Consider the following 26360-nt stretch of genomic DNA (forward strand, 5'->3'; position numbering starts at 1 on the left):
GCACTGGCAAGCAACAGATCTGTTTAGGGTTGGGTTGTGGTTTTTTTACTGTGTAATGTATAATACTTAAGTGTAATACAATTATATATTTTAAGTGAGTATAAATTATCAATAAATAATAATCCCTACAGATCGGAATGAAAACTGAATGAGGGAAATATTGAGAGGCCCTGGCTTCAGTTTCTTGCAGTACTGTACACAATTATACATTTCTAACGCTGGTTCCTCATCTTTTCTGCCTTTTGAAGTCACACCATCTCCAGTTGTGGTATAACTAATCTTGGTTCCACCACAGTATTTCACTTTTTGTACTAGAACATACAAGGTTGCAGCACTTACACCCCTTTTGGCTATCAAGTGTCCTTTAAGCCTGTTGCTCATGAATTGCTCAGGTGTTGAAGAACACATACGGGTATAAACTGAGGAGGCAGCCTGGGGCTTCATGTGAAGGACCTGTCCCTAAAGGTCCTGTCCCCACTGGTTCTAGCTCCAAACTTTGCATGTTGCAGCTGGAAAGTTGAAGAGCTTTCAGCTGAACCCACTCAGAATCCTTCCTACAATATGGAATCCTGCACAATCTCAATCACTGAGGGGAATCTAAACGTATTCAACCAAACAATGCAAGAATCCCAGTCTAGGCCATCTCAATCAATGTAGGAAAGGACAGGGGTAGAAACAGGAACATTGAGGGTGGGGAGTGCACAGCCCCTCCACAATTTAAGCCCTCAAATGTTTGCTGAATGTCTGAAGAGAGCTTCTGTTTTGTTCCCGATCTAGCTAACATGCTCCATTAACACTTCCTTCTTGCTGGTTAGCAATTTTCAAAACAAGCACATATTTCATAGCATCATAGAACTGCATAATTAGAAAGGGACCTTGAGGGTTATCTAGTACAACTCCCTGCAGTGCAAGAATCCTGCCTACAGCCATCCCTGGGTGGGCTTGAACCACCAACCTTCTGGTGAACAGTGAGATGTACTGACTCATTGCGCCACAGAGATGTCTCTGTTGAAGTGAGATTAAGGGGACCTCAAAAACAGGAATAGCATAGTAAAGGACAACCTCACATCAAAAGCACTCTTGACTGAATGCTCCCACTGAGTCACAAGTTATGTTTGGTCATGCTGCAGAGCAGATGGACATAGACCAGCTCTGCAGCTGAATCAAATGTATAATTGGAGCAAATCTGTAGATTTGCACCAGTACAAACACTGCCTTAGATTTAACAAAACAAAACCTTTCCATTCTCCCATATTTTATCAGCTCCAGGCTTTTCTACTCAAATCCCATCTCCTTCCTAAGACACCTGCAGCTTATCAGACAACAGTACACCATTATCTGTTGTTTTTTAATATAGTGGCCCCTATACTGTCTCTTATAAACCAAAGCAAACAATATAAGTGTGGGAACTTCGCCCAAAGTTTTCAATCCTATCTTGATAGCACATTTATAAGTCTGCCTGGAATTTGAAAACAACAAAGTTTCTCAAAGACCTGTATCTAGAGGGGGTGCTTTTTTAAACTAGAGAAAAACACAATGTCAGTAATCAATTAGTTTCAGGGGTTATAAATAGCCTGGATACTGTGAAATGCAAGCATCTGTATTCAGTGTTCCTTCCTTCAGTCATATCATGCTAATGACCTATCACTACAAACCTGCTCAAAAATAAAAATGTATGTTGAAGAAATTCCACCCAGGACTGTCCAATCCTCTGAATGGCTACCTCAGTTAAGTCCCTCTAGATTCAACAAGACTTACAAACTTAATTCGTTCCAAAGGTCTGTTCTTAACCCGAAACTGTTCTTAACCTGAGGTACCACTTTAGCTAATGGGACCTCCTGTTGCTGCCGTGCCACCAGCACGTGATTTCTGTTCTCATCCTGAGGGAAAGTTCTTAACCCGAGGTACTACTTCCAGGTTAGCAGAGTCTGTAACCCAATGTGTTTGTAACCAGAGGTACTACTGTACTCCCATGTAAATGAGCTAAGAACTGCAATCTAAACATAACAGGGCGGGGGGAAATACTGACTGGAATGCAATAACTTTTTGTAAATGTGTATCAGAATTGTGATTGAGCTACACTATCAGCAGCGGCACAGAGACCTCAATACAACCAGACAATGATATTTAGGTAAACTCAACCATTGATTGTGGAGTGTTCACATTTTAGTGAAACAAAAGCTTCCATTCATAATGGTTTAATTTAAACATACAATTTCAAACTTCAAATAATAGAACTTTCTTAATCAACATCCTTCATCTTACACCTATTCTTGACCTATTATTCCATGGTTTGCTTTAACTATAGTTTAGTTTCGAGTCATAACTGGGGCCTACTACAATTAGAGACAAGGTAATCACAGTTGCCTCAAAACCAAGGATTCAAACCATGATTTGGAGAAATCCTAGATAGCTCTAACCACAGTTATCAGATGTAAGACTATAACTATGGTTGCAGCAAACTATGGTAGGATGGGGAGATTCCTATACAAATAGGGTGGGGGGAGAAGAGGGAGCCAATAGGCATGTTCAAGATCTCCCCAGATCATGGTGTAGAGATTGACCATACTGGTTAAACTGTATGCACCGCATATCCTTACGCTGCTTACAATTCAGAAGAATTAATATCACTTAATTTTTAAAAATTCAAATTGAATAAACTGAAACTTGAACAAGGTATCCAAGAAGGGAAAGTGGGAATTGATTTCATCATTTTTGCCGCACACGTTTAAAAGAAAAAACGAAGCTAAATTTGAACACATTTGCTATTAAGGATGCCTGTTTAACGGTCTATGATATTTGCAGAACAAGTACAGCAGAGACAGCAGCAACAAAAGCATATGCCCTATGAAAAACTGAATATGGGTTACTACTAAGTGAGAGACAGCAGACTCAAAGCAGAGAGAGAGAGAGAGAGATGTCAAAAGACAGGCCTCCTTCCATTCTCATTTAATCAAAGCCATACAATTAGTAGATGTCCATTGTTCTTTAAATTTTATTTTATACACAACAATGGATGCAATAAAATATAATTAAGAGGAGCCAAGTCACACTACTTGATTTCAGTGGCATACAGATTTGTACCCATTATGTTTTAAAGCTACCCATGCCTTAACTATGCCTTCAAAAGCTCCAAGCTACATACTGTTCGTCCTGTGACTAATGAAAACTGGATATGTCCATTCCTTTCACAATTCCTTCTACCTATTTCACAATACCCTCAGCCCCTGCTGGCCTTCTTAGAATCCTGGCAAAAACAAACACTTCAATTAATTAGTGCTAGAGACTGAAGCACGATTACAATGAGGAAGCAAAGGATCAGGCCCTAGTGGTACAGGATAGAAAAATGTGTCCTTAAAAAAAAAAAAAAAAAAGCAACAGCAAGCATTAGTTTTCAGCAAAAATTTCAGAATACTGAAAAATAAGCAAGACTATCCAGGACACATTGCAGTTAAGTTGAATGGGTCCCAAACCTGAGAAGAAACAAACTCTTACCTCAGTATGTAACTGGGAACCATGGCATAAAAGCGTCAAGATCTACTTTATCATACTACAATAACATCGCTATTGAAGAAAGCCTATTAGAGAAGAGAGCATATTTAAATCATCATCATCATTTATTGGTTAGGGTTTGTTTTTTGTTTTTTGTTTTACTTTGTGTTTACTTGAGCAGGACATGCATTTTATATGAAGCCAGTTTCACTTTTGCATATACTGGTAGTTTCCCTGCTGATACTGGAACTGAATTGCCAATACTATGCAGACAGAGGAGATGCTGGGTTTGTTTTTTTGTTTTGTTTTTTGTAACATAAAAAATTAAAAGTGTTTAATATATATTTTTAAAAAATAAATAACTTGGAATAAACTTGAACCGTTTGGTTTTTTTTAAGCTCCTCACGGCTACAAGTATCTTTGCTGTGCTGCCGTAGAGAAGTCCTATAAAATTACATAAGGATGAAACTGATCAAGAAGGTCACTTTTTTCATCTTTTTCTGAGCAGAATGTTTCATGTAACAGCTCTCCTTGAAAATTACTAAGGCTTTTTTTAAAGAGATGTAGAAAGGATATTTTAAATGGAGTTAAAACTAACTCTAAATGTCTTTAAGTTTCTTGCTTTTGTTGTTATTCTTTAATGCTTCATAGGTATTCATCTATGCTTCTCTTGCAGGAGAGAAAACTTAATATTTATAATAAATCAGAAAACTGTCCCCACTTCATCAAGTAAAAAGGACCTGAATGATTTTCTCTCTTCCATAAAGGCTTTAGCCAAAGTCCATTGAAGTCAATGAACTTTGGGTCGTGACCCTTAAGCCAAATATAGCAGAAAATAATTTCCGAAACAAACTTCAGTTTAGTAGACATTTTGCTACCAAATTTGCCTGCTTGGTATTTTCACATTCTGGTCCTATTAACAAGTAGGGACTGACTAAACTCTCAAAGGAATTAACGAAGAATACATGTATACCAGTCAGTCCAAATTGTTTTAGCTACAGGGCATGGCAAAGCATGAAATAGCTACTTCAGAGCACTTCCTCATGTGGGTGTGTTAGATAACTGTCTGTTCCAACGCTAAAATAAAGCATACTGTGACCAAACCAATGCTACTGTAGGATGTTCTCCTACTAGATGGAAAGGGGTTTCAAAGAACTGCAAGGTGCACAACCTATTATGCCCAGCAACGTTACTAACATTCATTACTGCTCACTCAGTTACTTCTTCTCAAGTTTACTTTTCACGGCTCAATACAAGTTACCACCAAGTACCATACAAGTTACGGCTCAATACAAGTTCTGTTAATTAAGAGAGATTTTGCAGGGAAATAATTTATGCCAAAAAAATCAAATATTTTCAATGACAATTTTTTTCTTTTAAAATCCACATTCTTCTTTTAACTCAGAAAAAAGCACACACACACACATTTGCCCCATGCAATGTGATATTTTGCTCACCCAAGGGTCGTATAAAATTAAGCAATATATTTTTACCCTTTTTTAAAAAGGGGGATGTAGAACAGCTGGCACAACACCTTCCATACCACAAATTCATGAAATATTACAATAAAATAAAATACGATAAACCTGCAAGGATCCCTGCAATTGAAAGCGGTATCCTATAAGGGAATATATACTATTCTAGTTCAAAAGCAAGCATCAGGTGTCTGAAAACACATACACTTCACATGGGGTGACTGGCAGCTGAACACTGCTGCTGAAGCTTGCCAAGCGTTCACCAAATTGCTCCCCCTCTGAGGCATTTAATAATTTGCACACAGCTCTTCTCGTTTTCCTACCTCCCAGCCTAGACCAAAGTTTCAAGGTCTGCAATTCCTGGCAGGGGAACTACGTACACTTTTAAGGCTACAGATTCTTATGCTTAGTTCATATATATTTAAAAAGAAGTATATGTCCTTGCTTAAAAACAACTGTTGGTGTGTCTGACTTAAATAATAAGTAAGGGAAGATAAAAGAGGCAACTGAATTGCTATCCGAAGTAACATCATCTTGGGCTGCTGGGGGTGGAGTGTCACACTGCAGAAAACTGGACTTAAAAGTCCATCATAAAACATTTTGCCAAACAAACTTATTTTAATGCACGTTTATCAAAGTATTAGGGGCTGAAAACAATTCAATATAGCAAGAGGGAGCCTTATTTGCCAAGTCTGTTGGATCATTTGTTGCAGTAGTTTAAATTAACATGGCTTGTCCAGCATATCCTCTGGTGAGATGGGAAGCTTATAAGTTTAAAAAAACAACAACAGCAACAAAAGAAAAACTTGGCACGCTGCTTTCAAGTGGACAACACTGATAACATCAAAAACTTTTATCATCTGGAAACTATAAATTAAATAAATGATGTGAGCAATCTCTTCTACGCTGCTAGGTGGGTTAGGTAAATAGCTGTAAGGCCTCCTTTGTGTTATCAAGAAAGGCCTAATGCAATTTAAAATAAGGTATGTCTCTTGTTATTTTATAATCTTGTTTTTAATGGATTGTGACTGTTGAAAGATCTCCACTGATTAGCATCCATTTTCTATAGCATAGTAATTACTCATGGATTCTCCACAATATTTTATGTAGCTCCCTTCCACTTTCTCCTGCTTTCTTTTTATATAGCCACTGAGTGTTGTAGTTTTACTCTGCAGAAGCACAGACATGAGTTCAGGTTAAAAAATCCTTCTAAATGGATCAGCTTGGCCAGCCTTTAAAAGCTACTGCGGGGGGGGGGGGGGAGAGAGAAAGAACTATCATGAAAAGCTCCTCAAACAATTTAAAATGGTCTTCGGCACTCATCACAGTCTGTTCCTTGGCAAAATAAAAATAATCTCGTAAACATCTCCAGTGCTTGAAACAATATACAGCTTATGGGAGAAAAGGAATAAATAGTCTTTTAAAAAATAATAATAAAGCACCCTCTCTCAAGACATTTTGGTACATTGTAAAAGACCCTCTCCCTGCATCAACACAGAGCAAGACACAAGAACACTTCAAGAGAGTGTGGGATGAAAAGAGTTATGTGTATATATGCGTGTATGTGTGTGTGTCTGTGTGTGTGTGTGTGTGGAGGGGGGGAAGAGGATTGGAAGAAATCAGGGATACTAACTCCCTTTTAGAAAGTTTGAATTCTTATTCCTCAAGAGTAGCCCGTCTAGTTTAAAAAAAAAAAGAAAAAAGCTATACTCTCTCTTTTTTCCCTTCTTTCACACACTAGCAGCAATCATATTTTTTTAAAAAAAATATTTTTTGGCAGGCAGGGAACAGATAGATGTAGAATATTGCATTCGAGAACATCTATCCCCAAAGAATGATTTTTATATATTTTTAAAATCCCTTTCAAAATAGTGCGGCCTGCTTCCCAGGTTGCAATTTGTTTTCATATATTGAAAATATGGACTTTAAACTCACAACAGATACCAAACAAAGAACAGTAACTGTAATCTCTGGCCACCGGCATTACAGTTAAAAACTCATTGGCAAACACTGAGACAAACACACACAGACAACATTTAGCAGTAAACAAGGAGAACATGATATATGGACAGACAGATGGAACATAAACAGAAAGGAAAAAGCAGAGACCCACTAACATACGGAGAGGGTTGTTTTAAAGGAGTGAAAGATATTGATTTACTTGGAACCGGTGTTGGAAAAACAAACATATTTGTTTCCTTTCCTGATTTAAAATAAAAAGTAATTAAAGTGAAATATTATAAAGCAGCATATCTTTAAATAAGTGGTATAGAGGAAAGGGGGGATGCATTTGTGAAGGAGGCTGGCCTATAGATGTTCCAAAATTTTCTGCTCACACATAGGTCTCACAAACTTGCATCCCTAAAATAAAACAGCAAGAGGAGAGGAGATAATACAGAAGTGTCAAGGGAAGGAGGGGGGGAATGTGGGGAAAGGAAAGGAAAATATTCTCTCTCTCTTCTTTTTTTATAAAAGTTGACTGGCCTACCTTGCTCCCCAGTCCTCAGTTTGTCTCCTCATAGTCGCTGTCTCCCTGGAAGTGCAGTGTGAATGGTAATGACTGCCTGCCTCCCTAATGAGTCCATTTTCCTGCTCTTGATGTTGTGTATATACACACACTGCAACCTACCTTACAAACCACAGAGACGGGAAAGGGAGAGAGAGAGAGAGAGAGAGAGAGAGCGAGAGAGAGAGAGCGCAAAGCGAGAGTGTGAGAGACAGAGAGAAAGGCACACACAGACAAAGCCCTCCTACCAGACAGCAGACAACCCTCCTTCCCCTATCTAGCAAAATACAACTCGGCTAATGCAGCAACAGGTTCAACGCTGCCAGACTGAGACCGTGCAATAGAAAAGGGTATATATATAGTGGAGATCAGGATTTCTGGCACACAAGCCGTTTAATGTCAGCTGGCCCCACCTTCCTTATTTATGTTACAGGATGTTGGAATGCATTGTTCCAGGCAGTCCGTGTAATTATCATAAATACATTTTTTTGGTGTGTATATTAGCAGGAAAGGCTGAAATGCATCAGCCACTCTGCTTTGTAACCTGATAGCTTTAACACATGCATGGAAAGTGTAAACATATCTCTTTTGACAGGCAAACCACACAAAGCCTTCTGATGATTGGGCATGAGATCTTTTTAAGAAAGCAACTCCTGAAGATAGATTTCCCCAGACAATAGTGGAGCAGGGAAAACCGATCTTGCTTAGGAGGAAGGCTGCAGAAGAGGTTGCCAGTAAACAAATTAAGGGAAGGCCATTTCTTCAGCATTCCCTCCCTCCCAAATATATATATATGGAATCTTCTCCCCACAACAGCTATAATAATGTCTTCTACTTATGTCTGAACAGGTGCAACATGTACTATAGGACATAGTACACACTGTTACAAGGACAGAAATAAACCCTTTTTTGAACTGTAAACAGGACATGGTTATTTAAACTAGTATAAGGTCTCAGATGCAGCACTTTCAGTTCACCCTCAGCCTGATACATTAAGAAGAAAATAATAACCACGGCAATTGAACAGTAAAAATGAGATTTTAAAACATTATGCCACATCTAAAATACACATGTATATTTACTTAGCAGATACAAGGCAGACAAACTTGTATCTTATGTGACCAACTTTCAAGTGAATTTCTATGTTCCCATCTTAAAGCTGCAGAAGCAATATTTTATATACAGTGAGGGGAGAGAGAGAGATAGAGTATATAACATTTCATGTGTGGTAAGAACCATACATATATACCATAAGTGAGCTTATAAAGTACACACAAATGAGCAACTAGGCTACTTCTCACGGGAGACACATTATCAGCTTCAAGTCTGCAGGAAAAAATAAGTCAGGTTCAAAATATTTGGATGATACATGCACCCTCCAACTTGTTGTAAGACTTGCTCACTCAACTCCACTGTACACACAATTTCTAATACAGTACCATAAGTAAAAATAAAAATATGTAGGCACAGAGACTTATAGAGAACAGCCACAGTAGTGAAAAATACACATACTGTATCGCTTCCATAGGTGGCTTCCCCAGAAGCCCCAGTTCTATTACTACAACAGGCTAGGCACCGTCCTAATGTACATTTATCCATGTGGACTGTGATTACACACAAAGGAAGCTGCCTTATACCAAGTCAGAGCCCAAGTCCATCTAGCTTAACATGGTCTGTCTGCACTGACTGCCAGCAGCTCTCCAGGTTTTCAGACAGGGAGTCATTCCTGGTGTCACCAGAAGATGCTGGGGATTAGACCTAGGGCCTTCTACATGAAAAGCAGGTGCTCTACCACTAAACTACAGCCCTTCCCACAGTCAGCTTGCTAAATAACAGGCTTATGAGTTTTTGATCCAACAAAATTACTCCTACAGGTGAAGATAGATAGGCTGTAGCATTCTGGAGGTCTTTATTATTTTACCAATTTTGGATGAGAAACAGAAAAATACTTGTAAGGGTACCAGTACTCTACAGAAATACTGAAAATCTTAACAGGAACATGGCTTATAATATATCTCAAGCTACGCATATCCAGTGCAGGGATTCAGTGTCATAGCACATCCAAGTCTGACACACAAGTAGACACTCAAAATAGATACAGCTGTATGTCCTTCCCTTTCTTTACGGGTGTGACTTGCAAACGCATTCCTATGAACAAACGTTGAAACTGTGAACATATGGAGCTGCCTTATACCACATCAGACCCTGGACCCATCTACCTTAGTACTGTCCACTCTGACTGGCAGCAGCTCACCAAGGTATCTGGAAGTAAGCTGAGCCCTGCCACACAAGGTCCTTTGCTGGCATTGCTGGGGATTGAACATGTGACCTTTTGTATGCAGCACATCTGCTTTATGATGAAGCTATGGTTTCTAACTTCCTCCTCCTCTTCAAACAGTCTTGAAGAACAGTGCTGCAGCAACTTGCCCAAGGGCTAATAGCACATAGCCAATACTGATATTCAAAGTATAACATGATAATCATATTATCTTTTCCTGTTTACATCTCCCTCCATCTCCATGCTCTCCCACTGTTGTCCCCCTTGTGGCTATTATTAGATTATAAATCCTTTGAAGTAGGAACCCGTCCTCTCGTTCTTTGTAAAGTGCCAGCAACCTATATTACCTAAAATAAGATCCAATCACTTCATTTAAGGGGGAAAGGGAAGTTTCTTTCCCCTCTCTGTATTCTTAGGGCTGCCAAATGTCCAGACATTACTGGGATTTCAAGGCGGAATTATCATCCGGGGGAAAATTTCTGAAAGGCGGCACTTTGTCCTGGATCTTAGGCAAGTCAATTGAAAAGCTCAACAACTTTCGGGGTGTCCTGGTTTTTACTTTTTAAAATACGGCAACCCTACGTATTCTGACACACTACTATGGCAATAAACCAGGTATATGTTGTTTTCCCAGCAGTGGCAGATCAACAGCAATGGGGAAATGCTCCTAGTGTCTTGCTCACAGCCATAACAGCAATACCCAATCCCAGAAAGGAGAGGGGCAAGAGAGACCTTTGCTTCCAACAACTTGACCCATGAGCAGCAAGCCAGATAGACAGGATGGTAGGATGGGAAATTGGAGGCTCATTCTAGAGCCTGGGGTATGGAATCAGATCCTTTTGCATCTCCCAGCGACATAATTCAGCTCAGAATAAGCAATGCTATTTTTTTTAAGCTTGGGGAAATAGTTTGTATGTCCAAATCCAATTCTGTTCATAATTGAGGGAGTTTGCCCCATCACTACAACTTAGAACTTTAAGCATTACAACCTATCTACTGTAGTAATCCCAGGGTGCAGTCTGAAAGCACCTTCCTGAGGACTAGAGTCAAGGTCTACTCTAGTCGGTGCCTGGATGGTGACTATCTGGGAACTACATATACACTGTCTTGGGTTCCATGATGGGAAAATATAAATCTAACAAAGGCAGCAAAAATGGCCTTGATATAAAGACATTTCCAATGATTCCTATAATTTAACAATCCTATCACAACACTAAGTAACACTCAAGTTAGTATAGAAAACTTTGGTTTTATTGAACCCAGTAAGAAGATATAACAAGCGCTGCTGGATCAGACCAAAGGCCTATCTAGTCCAACATCCAGTTTCCCACAGTGGTGAACCAGGTGCTTGTAGGAAGCTCACAAGCACAACACGGAGGCAAATACCCTGTCCTGCTGCATTTCTCCCCCCCCCCCCAACAACTAGTATTTGGATGCATATTGTGTCTGAAACCTGAAGACTGCATATAGCCAGAATTCATAATATGTAGTGTGAGCCAGTAGCTTATGGCTTCAAGAAGAGTTTAGACAAATTATTGGAAAATACGTCTAGGAATGGCTGTAGCCATTAAAAGAGGTATTCTCCAAGGATTTGTCTAAACTCTTTTTCAGGCTCTAAGCTACTGGCTGTCATTACATCTTACAGCTGTGAATTCTGTAAATCAGTTGGGCAGTATCCAACGAAATAGATCTGCTAGTGCAAGGATTTCTGCTTGTACAGTGGAACTTCTGCCTCTACTATCACCGCAAACACACTAAATCTATTCTAGGGGTCGTCCCCCCAACAATCCAGAGCAGTTTTTTTAGGGTGGGTACAGGCGCATGCAGGGAGCAGAGAATTTCCATTATGCAAATAGAAATCTTTGTGCCAGCAGATCTATGTAGTTGGATAACACCCACTGCTTGTTGGCTGAATTTTTTTTTTATCTGTCTGACCTAAGATCTCCCTCCATTCAGGTTCAATAGATAACCCTGAATTCTAGTATTATGAGAGGTGGAGAAAAACATTTTTCTTCATGCCTTCTGCACACCATGCATAGTTTTCTAAACCTTCATCACCTCCCCTATTGCTGTCATAAACTGGCAGGATAGCAAGGAGGAGGAGGAGGAGGAGGAGGAGGAGGAGAAGGAGGATCCAGGGATGGGGAAGGAAAGGTTGGTGTAGGAAGTACTCACAGGGCAACAAAGGATGACGAGGAGATGGGGGAGGTCAGTGCACAGGAACCAGAGCAGCAGGAACCATCACCAGAACCAGAGGGGCACCTGTCTCCACAAACATGTCAGGCTCTGAGGCGTAGGGAGCAGCAGGCAGGGCACTCTAGGAGGCTTGAGGCAGTCAAGGGCCAGCAACCTAGCTGGCCAGGTGGGGGTCGTTAGCTCTGGGAGGAAGTGTGGGATTTCTTAGCTGAAGTAGGCTTGGAACAGGTGAGGGTCACATGCCTCATCAAGCCCAGATGATGCAAACAGCATGCAGAGTACAAACGGGAAGCAGAGCTGAGGTGCTGTATCTGCTCAATGGCCCATGTTGATGGACCTCAGCTTGAATATGTCAGGATCTCCATGGGGCTGTGCTTCAGCTTGGACATGTGGTTTGACCCTGGACTGGGGACTTGACATGCTAACTTGCTGCCAGGTAGGCCAGGGGTTCACAACGATAACTTCTTTTCTAAACTAAAAAGTCTCAGGCTTTGCAACCTTTCCTCATAGGCCCCTAAAGTTCTTGCTGCCCTTTTCGGCACCTTTTCCAGATCTACAATATCCTCTGTGAGATGTAGCAACCAAAACTATATGCAGTCTTCCAAATGGCATAACAGCATTACAATATCAGAATGGAATTCACCTTTTTCAAAGCTGATGCACACTATGTCAAAGTTTTCCACCAATATCTATTTTCTCCCTAGTTATCATGAATTCAGACCCCACCATCGTATAAACAAAGATAGTCTATTTTCTCCAGTGTGGATCACTTTACTCTTACATCCCCCATTGACCTTTTCATTGCACGTCACCCAGTTTGAATTGATCCTTTTGGAGGTGTTGACCGTTTTGGTTTTCACCACCCTAATTAAACTGGAATGGGAGCTTTGTTCCCAGTATAAATAGTAAGCTGAATTGGGACCACTACAGAGGGCAAAGGGTTACGCCCACTACCTCAGCTGATTTGAATCGGGGCCCTTATACAGAAAACTTGTTAAAGCTTGCACTCAGCAGTACACCATATTATTAATGTCAAGTATACTTTGGTCCTTAAATGTTTCTAGAAATATAGTCTACGTTTTACTCAATAAGTTCTATTGAGTTTAATGGGATTTACTCCTAATGAATGGCTACAGCAGTGCAGGGGAAGAGCCTAGAAAGTCTTGTAGGCTAACACAACTATTTCCAAAGAACAATAGAACAACTTCTCCAGTGGCACAGAATAGGAAACTTAACTAGATAAAATATTCTGGCTTCAATTCTGGCCTACTCTTTAAGCTAACAGTAAGAATAAGAAACAACAACAATCTTGTTTGCCTGAACTGAGTCATTTCTGATTCATCAGCTGCTCAAATGTGTATTAGTAACAATAAGAACCACAAGAATGTCTAGGACAATTAAGTCAGTGTGCTCCCAAACCTCCACCTGAGAGTATAAAGTATCGTTGTTAATAGGAAGAATCACCTCTGAGTTGAGTGCATATTGAAAAGGTACCTTAGGAGTCATTTTCCACATGAAGTTATACTGAACCGCTTATTTATTTCAACCCTTCTGGAATTCACTAATTCAGCCTGTGCCAAGTTAACAGGATTCTCAGGCGTGACAACCGCTAAGGGAACTAGCACTAACACACATGTACGCGTGTGGGTTTTTGTTGAGGGGAAAGTATTTACGATGTGTTTAAATTACTATTAATGGTTATATATTGGTTCTGAAAACGAAAGCTGATCAATGGGACTCACACTGGTGCACAGTATTGCCTCTGAAACCAGCTCCTACAAACACAGCAGGACTGCCGCTAAAAACATTAATGCCATGCTCCTATCCTAAGGCCTGTAATCAGCTCCCCTGTAAGTTAAGCTGATTTCACAGCAAGTACCTATAGCAGAAGCACAAGTCAGGGGGACACAGTGATGCCATGAATAGCTGCCATGAAACTCATCAGACCAGAATATGAACCGATCACAGATGCAGCACATATATATGCCCATTTTAGAAATGGACAAACAGCCCAAGTCCATCCCCCCCTTTGTTTGTGCCCCAAAGCACAGTCTATCCTATCCTGATCATTTTAAAAGGAGGGAAATATGTACAGAAAAATGAAATTTAAAAGGATCAAAAAATGTAGGCACTACTTATGAGGGAGCCCAAGGGCTGCTTTAATGTATTCTCTCTTTCAACAGTGTAAAACTGCTAGGGTCAGCTTCAAAACACAGGTAAAAATGCTTCTGAAAATACTCCAGGAAGCAGAAGCACATCACAATGTGTCATTGCTTCCTGGTAACTGTATGAGGGAAAGATAGTAGCCCTGATGTACTGATGGGAGCAGCCATCCTTTCTACAATGCTCCTTTGTTTGCGTGTGTAACTGTAACATGTTACTGGAGCATTTTTTTTAAATGTTTTTTTTACCCTGTACAGCAGTCACATTTTGTAACTGCTCCAGCAGTTTTAAGCGGTTACACAGAAAACAGCTTTGGGAATGGCAGCCCTGAGACCGCAACCTGAGTATTGGCAATCCAAACAGTACTCAAAAAGCTAAGGTAGGCAGACTAAACCATAGCTCCATGCTCCGTTCAGACTAGAAGAGTAGGACCTAAAAGTTTTCTACAAACTGCAGAAGCAGCTAATTCCTCCTTAATTAATTATTCGTTTTAAGATGAGGAGAAAGATAGACATTTCTGTTCTACTGTATTTATTTAACAAAATGTATACACCATTTGATAGTAACCCCCCCCCCAAACAAAACCTCACAGCAGCTTACAAAAAGATAAAGCAATAAAATCAAGAACAATTCACAAGAGACAGAGAGAACATAGCATTTTACATTGAAATACAGGTAAAGGTAAAGGATCCCTGGATGGTTAAGTCCAATCAAAGGTGACTATGGGGTTACAGCGCTCATCTCCCTTCAGGTCGAGGAAGCCAATGTTTGTCCACAGACAGCTTTCTGGGTCATGTGGTCAGCATGACTAAAACGCTTCTGGTGTAACGGAACACTATGACGAGTGCCAGAGCACACAGAAACGTTGTTTACCTTCTCGCTGCAGCGGTACAGAACAATCCTGTATTATATAAGACAGGTGGCAACCAGAAAACACTTTTTCTATGGTTAGTATAGTGCAAGTATAACTTTTGTAAGAAGCATCAATGTAGGCTTGGGCTGCCAAACATACACAAGAATGCGTGTAGACACCATTACAGGTCTCCTCAAGGTCTATACACTATCTAGTCAGAAATATGCCTCCTTGGGCTTTGTGTGGGATATAAACTGGAAGAAAACAGAATAGAATAGTGCCAAAACCTGCCCTCTAATTTATCAACAGCTTCCTCCCCCCCCCCCTTTTTACGCCTCTTTCTCAGGACATTTTGGAATTTATTTGGAATTCTGGTTAGTGTAGGGTTCAGCTTACCTAATTGTTGCAAAGTGGCTGTGGATGGTGTGTGGGCTTTCCTTTCCATCAAACATTTCTCTAGCTTTCTGCAGCCTCTCAGGCTGCCTGTGTTTCCTGATTAGAAAAAGCCCCATAGGAGAAGTTACCTCATGTTTCCCCCTGAGTTTGAAGCTGTGGAAGGCAGGGATGGTGGAGACCAAGTGCCTCAGACTGTTGTAGTTGCTGGTTTTGTTTTTAAGAAAAACCTCCTCTTTTACCATAAGAAACCTTTCTGCATTGGTTTCTTTGTTATTTAAAAGTCTTTTATTTTTAAACAGGTGTCGGCACATGTGAGACAGCGGACCCACCTTCCAATCTGTACAGAAAAGCTCAGCTGTGGACATCACGGGGTGTACCGAAACTCTGAAAAGCTGCAGAGTGCAGACCACTGGAGAGATGATTTGTACAATGAAATAAAGGATACCTCACAAACACCATTTGGCCTCTGCACAACACTGTACTTGCACGCCATCCAGAAAATTCCATAGACATTTTGCCTTCACTTTCACAATTTTCTAATGCAATTTATTATCTCATAAATTTATGGAGAACGGTAAAAAATAACAACTGAAATTAATTTTTTTTGCCACAGCACTGGAACAGAATAAAGACAACTGGGCCCTACTTATTTGTAATCAGGCTGAGGCTGCACTCAAACCATAGTTTATTGTGATGTATACAAGTCATACGGAGCCTAAGGCTCACATGTTCTTCCCTCCCTCTCTCCATTCCTTTTTGGAAGCTTTCACATAGAGTTTTAGTTAACCACAGTTTGCCGTGTCATTCAGACTAATTGTAGATGGACACTATGTAGCTTTGGAAACTACTTAAGATGGCTTGTTTAAATCTGACAATAATTAGTGCTAACTATAATTTGTCATGGGATGCGGGTAGCACTGTGGGTTAAACCACAGAGCCTAGGACTTGCTCAGTCCCTGCTCCTGCCAACTTAGCAGTTCGAAAGCACGTCAAAGTGCAAGTAGATAAATAGGTACCACTCAGGCAGGAAGGTAAACGGCGTTTCCGTGCGCTGCTCTGGTTCGCCAGAAGCGGCTTAGTCATGCTGGCCACATGACCCAGAAGCTGTATGCCAGCTCCCTTGGCCAATAAAGCGAGATGAGCGCCGCAACCCCACAGTCGGTCACGACTGGACCTAATGGTCAGGGGTCCCTTTACCTTTTATAATTTGTCATGCCAGACTACGTGACTGTGACTTCTGTGATTAACTAAAACTGAAAGTAAATGCTTCTGAAGTCCCCTCCACATGAGGGGGGTGGAGAATGTGAGCCTGAAATTCATTGTGAATTATGCGCATTATGCTAAACCGTGGTTTAGTGCGATAAGAGAACAAAGCCAGTAGGTCCTGACTAGAAGACCAAGGCCAGTCTGAGGGATTATCACATAACAATTTGATAGTCTTGTAAACAGACATAAATGGTAGCACAGATCTCACACATACACTGAACATTCTGGCAGTATTATATAGAATTATCAATGCCATATATTAAATATGTAATCAGTCATGTCAAGCTATTTCCATAGAATTTTACAACAAGCCGAAATAGACAGAAATGCTTTTTTTAAAAAAATAAAATTATTTGACCCTAGCTCTCTCTTTAGCTTGGCAGTATCTCACTATCCTGTTTCCAGAGTGACAGCCTTGACTATTCAGTTGTCTCTGCTGATGTCCTGCAGTGCGTGTGCAACTTCATTCAAATGCGATGAGAAAGATACCAATTAAACAAGCACAAGAGCCCTGCAGCTTGCCAGCCTGATTCAAATTAGATACCTGTATGAAGTGATTAAAATTGGGGTTTTTAAACCTGACAAATAACAAGAGGACAGTGTGTTTGATTTATATCAGCAGGAACCAACCAAAATGTAAAAGGACCACGCAACAGCTCCACATCACCATAAAATCACCAGTTAAGGTACAATGAGGATTGAACAAGAGAAATACAATGTACCTTTGCTGTATTTGCACCATGTGCAGCATTTCACAACTTCTTTCACTTCAATAATCATTACTTTAGTGTCAGACAGTTCAATAATACAACATTTTGCACCATTCTAATGGTCTTTCTCCATAGACCTCAAAGTAAATTACATGCCTTAATGGACTTCGTCAAGGAGGAGGAATTTTAGGAAGTGAAATAAATGCAGAAGAATTTCTGAAACTCAAGACTCAGAAAACAGAAACTAATCACTTAAATCAGGAATGTTGAACATACCAGGAGCCTTATAAGTGTCCTTAAGAACCCCCAAACACATATCTGCTTTAGGGAAATATATATAATTTGGGGCTATTTTGGTTCAGGAAATTTATTTTGAATTGTGCTTGGAAAAAGACCAGGTGGGCATGAATATTACACATGTCTATGGCATTTTTTAAAAGTTCAGTACTTATCTGACTATGAATTCATAGTTTGGTACCAAACTGACTATGGCACTGGCCAACTGCTGCATTGGGGGAATGGGGTGTTGACATACACTTTTCCTCTCAGCTTCTTCCCTCAAAGACTAGGAACGTGCATGGTCCAACGAAGAAACAACCTATAACCAACAATGGTAGCCTTCCACAATGTTATTAATCCACTATATTTTCAAACATGGGCTCCCTGGTTTAGACCACCTTAGAAGCTATAAGACAGAATCACTAATTAATATAATACATTTTCAAAGCAGTTGATGTTGGTAACCATCAACCACATCCTGTGATGGTAAACTTGATAATTCAGCTATGTGCTTTGTGAAGCACTTCAGTTTGTCCTCTTCAGATTCAGTGGATGACCCCAGATTCTAGTACCAAAAGAGGAAGAAAACCTTCACCCTATCAACTTTCTCTACACCATATGCATCTTTTTATAAACCCATTTCATGTCCTCCCTTGCTCATCTTTTTTCAAAACTAAGAAGCCCCAAATGTTGTAACATTTCTTCATAAGGTAGATGCTGTAGCCCACTAATCATTTTGGTTGCTTTTCTGCATGTTTCACAGAACTATCATAACCTTTCTAAGGTAAGGTTACTAGATGTTTTTCAATTAATCCGGGGACACTTTTCAACTTCAGTCGGAATGGCTGGATTTTGTCAGGGGACTGATTTGTAAATCCGGGGAGCGTCCCCGGGAAACAGGGACGTCTGGTAACCTTATTCTAAGGTGGATCAATCAAAACTGGACACAGTATTCCAAGTTTAGCCATACCACAGATTTATATTAAGCCATAACTATGTTGGCAGTTCTATTTTTGTTCCATTTCTTCATAATCTCTTATATGAAGCTCCGCGACACACTGGGTCAATGCTTTCATTGAGCTTCTACCACAACCGGCCTCTGTGGTCAGAAGCAGGATGCCTCTATCTACCAGATGCAGGGAATCACTAGTAAGTAGGGTGGGGATGGAGTCGGGTCCCGCTTCCTGATCTCCCATAGGTTGGCCACTGTGAAAACAGGATGCTAAATGGGTCTTTAGTATGATCCAGTAGGGAACTTTTCATGTTCTTACTGGGCAGACTGGGTGATTTGCTAATTTTTAAGTTTCTTATACTTTGAAAGTTGATATTTGATTCCGCCGTAATGAAAATGAATTATTACAAGACATAATAATGGTTAAGAGCTGTAGACTCATAATCTGGTGAACTGGGTTCGCGTCTCCGCTCCTCCACATGCAGCTGCTGGGTGACCTTGGGCTAGTCACACTTCTTTGAAGTCTCTCAGCCCCACTCACCTCACAGAATGTTTGTTGTGGGGGAGGAAGAGAAAGGAGAATGTTAGCCGCTTTGAGACTCTTTCGGGTAGTGATAAAGCGGGATATCAAATCCAACTCTTCTTCTTCTTCTTCTTCTTCTTCTTCTTCTTCTTCTTCTTCTTCTTCTAATACAGTGGTACCTCAGGTTACATGCACTTCAGGTTACATACGCTTCAGGTTACAGACTCCGCTAACCCAGAAATAGTGCTTCAGGTTAAGAACTTTGCTTCAGGATGAGAACAGAAATTGTGCTCCGGCGGCGCAGCAGCAGCGGGAGGCCCCATTAGCTAAAGTGGTGCTTCAGGTTAAGAACAGTTTCAGGTTAAGTACGGACCTCCAGAACGAATTAAGTACTTAACCCGAGGTACCACTGTACACTGCCCATCTGACATTGTCACACCCAAAGAATATTTTCTGAGGCTGCAGTTTCATATCCACTTACCTGGAAGTAAACCCCAATGAGGGACTAACAGCTCAGTAAGCATATATAGGATTGCAAACCATTCCCTATTGCATCTGTGGAGAACACTGTAAATTCAGAGTAGTTCAGCCCTAGAGACAGTCTGCCCTAGAAGAATGACACTTCATCCCCACTCCAATCCTAATTATCTCTGGATAATTTTGGAAAGTCAGAAAGGTTCCAGAGAAACTACTTGTTATAATAAACAAAGCAGCAGACTTTTAAAAGATCCAAGTCCAGAATAGGTGGCAGCTAAGGAACAAACCAGTCAAAAAAATAAGTAGCCTATAGACTCGAGGATAAGGAATTCCACAACCTACCAGATTTCAGTAGTGAGAAGTTTAGAAAAGTGTTTTTCTCCTCCCAAGATGGATTTTTAAAAATTTAAATTATCTGTTGGGGTTTTTTTTGTTAAAAATTGTGAAATGCAAATATCTTTTACATCACCAGAGAAGGCAGAAAACACTTCAATTAAAATTGATAGCTTAGATCAAAGAATAAAAGCCATTATAGGTAGAAGAGTGAATAAAATAAGAAAATAGAGCATGCAGAGCATAACATTTTTTTTCTTTTTTAAAAAATCTCCCCCTTAAGGAACATTAAATGCTTTCCAAGAATATATTTTCCATTTTATCAATTAAAGATAACTAAAGATATAGCACTCCTCATGTGGAGGGAATTCTACAAATCCCTGATGATGAAGGTAATGCAGAATTGCTATGCAAACTTTTACTATCTTAGCTGCTCAGTACCATAATTTCAAGCTATCCATGAATTTGCTGGCTTAAAAGTTTTCATGTTCCTTTAAATGCTTCCTGTCAGTTCTGCTATAGACAAAATGAACCAGGTGTAAAATCCCAGCTAATGAAAAGTAGGGATGGAAGAGAAATTGGATTCAGTTTGCATTTACAAGCAAATTTACTTGCAAATGACCAAAATGCAGCCATTTTTCAATGCAGTTATCCTTTAAAACTCACATGTCTGAATTTTGAAATGAAGTTCTCCAGACAAGTAATGTGTTCAGAATTGCATATACTATGGTCAATTATGCATTAAAATGCATATATTAATGAAACTAGCATACCAAGGGCTTTATAATAGGAGGAATTGCTTTGTAAAATTGTGCATTTGGGGCAAAATTGCATTAAAAAATGTGAAGATGAGGAGAAAAACCAAACCAAAATGCTAATGAATTTTCATTAGGAATATAGACAGATGATAGATAGATAGATAGATAGATAGATAGATAGATAGCAAAATAATAAGGAAATCTAGCTACCTAGATTAAGGTTACCAGACGTCCCTGTTTCCTGGGGACAGTCTCCGGATTTACAAATCAGTCCTCTGACAAAATCCATCTATTTAGTAGGAAGTTGAAAAGCGTCCCCAGATTCATTGAAAAAAATCTGGTAACCTTAACCAAGATGAGCATGGCAGGACAACTTACTCTATGATCTTAACCCCTTCATGCATGTTGATTATATGAGGCTGGATATCCCACAGGTAAAACCTGTGGTAGACACATCAGCAGTTGCAGGAGCATTTTTTTACGTCAGAGAAAAGCTTGCTGTGCATTGCAGGAAGGATGTCGTATAGTCTAAGCACGTAGAGGCTTTTTCACATGAGCTACATTTGAGAGGTCATGTGAGGAAAATAAGCAGTCAATTTACACTCGTGAACTGCCCCAAAGATGAGCACCATTCCAGGCTCTTTCTTCCACTTTCCATCTGTAGTTTTTGCTTTTCAACCCAAAAGATTAAACTGCAACATACACAACTTGATAAGACATAAGAAGCTTGTAATGTATTTATTGTCATGAACATCATCAACTTCACTGTAAGACAAAAGCAGCAATTTAAATAAATTATTGATGTGCTTTCTTTATACATACCTTGTTTTGTGGTTCTACACAAAACACAGTAAGCAAAAGAAAAGGGAGGGGGAAGAGATAAAACAATTTAATATTCCAGTTTTGAGGATTACTGTAACATGACCAGATAGAAGTGAAAACAGACTTAATACTGGCCATAAATGTCATTTAGTCTAGCCTTCTTAATGGATTCTGCACGGTTACTGATGAGATTAATAATAATAATAATAATAATAATAATAATAATAATAATAATAATAATAATAAATTAATCTTCATGAAATGACTAGGAAAAACTTGTCATTCACTAAAATACAATTGAAAAAACCTCCCCAACTGCAATATTCACAAGCATTCATATTTGGATCAATATAAGGTCCAGCTGTTTCAGTCCAGAGAAAAAAGTCTGAATTTGGGAAGTTTACATAAATTAAGCCATATAGTTAGTGTACATATATTACAGTTTACAATAATTGTGATTAACATGTGCCTGTAAATGTACAAACCCAACTCCTGCAGCATTCAGCATATTTCAGAGACATCTGTGGCGATGGGGAGGGAAAATATACTCTTAGCTATGAGTAAAAACAGGACAGCTAATGCTTCTCTGTAAAGCCTGACTAATTAGTGTTCATAGACCACTTACGTATCTTCATGCAAAAAGCACCAGAGAAGAACATTAACCTCAAATGCTGAAAAGGCTTCAGCTCTTGCATGACAAGAGCACTGAAATACCTGTAGTTTCCATGACAGTCAATATCCCCAACATAATTTACAAATGATGAGAGCTATCCAAATAAAATAAATGTCTGCTCAGCAGAGTAAACAGAGACAGCTTTACCAGTCCCAATTTAAATGGCTGAGATGATCAATAAGAGAATAGTAGTGGCCACAATGAAACCTGTATTAATTATGAAGAGAGTTATGAAAGAAATTAATCATTATTATGGGGATCACTGGAGGAATGTAATAGCTTTGGCCAGGTCTACATGACTCTTAGGATGCTTGAGGTCAAATATGCTGAGCCTGAAATAAACTTTAATATTACCTGAGCATTGCCTACATAATATCTCAGAAGTTCCATAACTCTGTCCAAAATAACAACCTCCCTCATTCCCAGTAAGGAAGCATTTCAATATGCTATCCCAAGATGAGATTGGGGGGCCTTTAAAAAAATGTATGTAATACTTCAAGGAATTGATTAATATAGTGTTGTATATAACCAAAGTAGTTTTAGACTCAGATCTTTTCAATGTGGCTTTTTTCTGACAAGAGCTCAGCATTGTTTATGGATTTAAAAAACAACACCCTCAGGTTTAGGCAGCATGCCTCAGTAAAATAAGCAGCATTTTCTAATAAAACAAACTGACAGGAACCTCAACAGTACTTAATCCACGATTATAACGAACGAAGGCATTCAGAATGCTTTGTCCCAGAACTACTTAGTTCTGTATTGTTGGAATAAGCCCCATTAGTCAGCACAAGTAATAACGTTTATTAACACTGTTATTAATAACAACATCAATGTATTTTCCATTTTGTAAATCTAATTTTATTCTTACTTAGGCAAGGTAATATTCCTAATGAAGTTTTCTTATGAGAGGAACTTGTAGCATAAGTCCAGGCATTTTGGACTTGCTGCATCTCTCTCCCTTTAAGGCAGTATTCTTGATTCTGAACAATTCGCAACATCTGAAAACATTTCTCATGCTTTTGTAGTTTTGAGATGTAAGCCCCTCTTCTCAGAAAAGCTCCTTGAACAATCTTACACAAATATAATCTGCATTTCGTAAGAAAGGTTTGGTATAGACAGAGCAGCCCCATGTTGTGCTCCAATTAAACAACTGCATTATAGGAAAGCATCACAACTTGTAACTGTCATTAGTCCAGGTGTTCACATATTTCCCCACTTTAACAAGAACTGTCAATACCCAGCAAACCAACAATTGGTTGTGGTAAATGATAGGCAAAATGGGTTAGACCCCAAATGTCAACTTCTTCATGCTTTAGTAGCATGTGTGTTACATGTTATCTCGAGAGTGAGAGATCAGTCAAAAGAAAAATTGAAAGAACCTTGAGAACTAATGGATGCTAGAAAGCTAGAGTCTTGATCAGGGGTCAGCAAACTTTTTCAGCAGGGGGCTGGTCCACTGTCCCTCAGACCTTGTGGGGGGTCAGACTATATTTTGGCGAAAAAAGAACTAATTCCTATGCCCCACAAATAACCCAGACATGCATTTTAAATAAAAGGACACATTCTACACATGTAAAAACACGCTAATTCCCAGACTGTTTGCAGGCCGGATTTAGAAGGCGATTGGGCCGGATCCGGCCTCTGGGCCTTAGTTTGCCTACCCATGGTCTTGATCATTGATCATGGCTTCCTACATCTGCAGGACTCTCTTACTGATCAATCTATTTTCAAGCTAAATGCTTGAAGAGACCAATATGAGCAAACTGCTGTTCTGCAAAGGAAACATCCATTTCTGTTGCTGACAGCTGTGTTTGTAGGTAACAATTATTCCAATCCTTGAATACACACATTGTTTTAAAGTGAGAAATAATTTTTAACCAAGAAAAGGCTTAGTAAGTGCAAATGTAAGGCAATTTGCTTAATCCGTGCAGCTATATTACTCTTTACTTGCATAGTTATGAACATGACCTATGCAGAGATGCTTGTAAAATATTTTAAAAGGAGGTGTTGGAGCAACTTTTAGGACGGGTCCCTGAAATACAATCCTAGTTCTAATGAAGCAAGTGCCCTTGGATAAACTTGTTTGAGCATCAGTTTCTCGGACTAAAAAAAAGGAGGCTCAGAAGATTTGGCTAGTAATTAATGTCTGCTTGACTCTTCAAAGAAGAAAAATACAAGCTAGCTGTACTGTTTGGAGACTTACAGCTAGGAATTTCAGGTTGGCCTTAATTTCTATTTGCCTCCCAGAAACAAACACAACGTGGTTAAAAATAAAGCAGAGAAATCATTGCACTTTTAAAGGCAGAATGGCATTTGTTTCATCTAACTTTAAAGCTGTTAACAAGGTTATGAAAAAAGTAAGACAGAAGTTTTTTTTTATTTCTGTTTTCAAGATCTAAGATAAATGCTTACTTATAAAACAAATAATGTTACATTGGGTGGTATTCTAACTTGTCCCATCGGTTTAAGGATTATTGCTAGCACAATGAGACTCTTCGCCTCTTCTCCCCACATACGACATGCATCCTTCCCAAATTTGCTTCAGATGCTTGGGGAAACTCCTAGAACAGATTTAGGAAGTGCAGTGGGGCGCGGGGGTTTGTGTGTGTGTCTCACTGCACTACCGGTAATGCTTGGACTGACTCCGACTTAGCACTGTGTTGGAAAAAACACACTGGTTGGTTAATACAGTCAGCATTTGTGTCAATATTTATTTGTACTCCATTCCTGAAACCACAAGCGGTGTGATTAGGGAAAGGGGAAGCTGTGGCCCTCCACATATTGCTGGACTAAGCACAGGCTCCCCATCCCTGATAGATAAAAGCCTCCCCACAGAATACCATAAAGCGGACATGATTCCTCAAGCAAAGCAGGAAAATTTATGAAAATCCAGGTGTTTTGATCAAAAAATGCTCAGATATACCGCACATCATTAAAGAGAAGCTCATTGAATGATACCCAGGCTGGCTACCAGTATTCAGTAAAAGCCAGAATACCCTAATTCTCCTTAACTGGGGTGCAATCTGGAATCACAAAAATAATCTGCTATTATGCAGGCCAGGGAAGGCAATGTCCCTCTGCCTTAGCTGTACTTGACAGAGCTGCCTCTAGGCACTGTACAAAGTCTAACTTGCTGTTCCTAACATAGTTTGCACCTATTTTCTTGCTGTGCGCATTTGAGCCAAGCCTGACAACATATGAAGAAATAAAGAAAAAAGTGCAACTCTGAAATTCCTTTAAAATCTATCTGTTGAAACAGAAGATACAGTGGTACCTTGGTTTGGTTTGCATATGTTCTGGATTACAAACGCGTCAAACCCACAAGTGTGTGTCCTGGTTTGCCACCTTTTTTTGGATTACAACCCATTTTTTGTTTTTTGGGATTACGAACAAATTTTTTTGAGGCCCCATTGGTGAAAGCATGCCTTGGGTTACAACTTCCTGACAGTAAGAGCTGTTCGACAGTGGAATTTGCTGCCATGGAGTGTGGTGGAGTCTCCTTCTTTGAAGGTCTTTAAGCAGAGGCTTGACAACCATATGTCAGGAGTGCTCTGATGGTGTTTCCTGCTTGGCAGGGGGTTGGACTCGATGGCCCTTGTGGTCTCTTCCAACTCTATGATTCTATGAACTTGTTTAGGTTTACAAGCGGACCTCCAGAACAGATTATGGTTGTAATAATTAATAATAATAATAATAATAATAATAATAATAATAATAATAATAATAATTTGTTATTTATACCCCGTCCATCTGGCTGAGTTTCCCCAGCCACTCTGGGGAAACCAAGGTACCAGTGTACTTAAAACACTCATTCCTATACCCCAGAAAACTTGCATGGAACTTGGGCTTTTCCCACAGAATGCCGTTCAAGCTTCCTTACTAGGACAAGTGTCAGTCTTGCAAACATACGGATTTAATTATTCTTGGTGCATCCTTTTTTAACCCTGTCAATTGCCACTAATTATTTTCTCAAAATCCAAAAACTAACTCCCTCCCTCCCCATATTGTTTCATATGCCCCCTATACTTCTTGAACCATTATGTGTAGGCAATACAAGGGACAGCACTGACTGTGTTTCTAAAATAGGGCTGGTGAAGAAGTGGGATCACTTATTTAAAACTTTTTCTCAAGTGCAGAGAGTGGGTTTGAAAGTAAAATCATCTAAGAGTGGGTTTGAAACAGTCTCCCGAAGCCCTAAACATCACTTC

General features: G+C 39.6%; 1 protein-coding gene across 38 annotated transcripts in view; it reads right to left on the reverse strand.

Annotated features, from left to right (window-relative positions):
* ZBTB20 (zinc finger and BTB domain containing 20) overlaps positions 1-26360 on the reverse strand; it is a 641091-nt gene that overhangs the window by 458437 nt on the left and 156294 nt on the right. For 18 of the 38 annotated variants that reach the window (XR_014563582.1, XM_083736553.1, XM_083736557.1 and 15 more), the window contains exon 1: positions 7456-7802. The exons of 10 other annotated variants lie outside the window; for them this stretch is intronic. The gene's annotated coding sequence lies outside the window, so the exon portion shown is untranslated. Of the gene's footprint in view, positions 1-7455; positions 7853-26360 lie in introns of those variants that run through there. 10 more of the 38 variants (XM_083736560.1, XM_083736566.1, XM_083736555.1 and 7 more) reach the window with 2 other exon arrangements.

This window comes from Podarcis gaigeae (assembly GCF_964106915.1).
Source record: "Podarcis gaigeae genome assembly, chromosome: 4".
NCBI lineage: Eukaryota > Metazoa > Chordata > Lepidosauria > Squamata > Lacertidae > Podarcis > Podarcis gaigeae.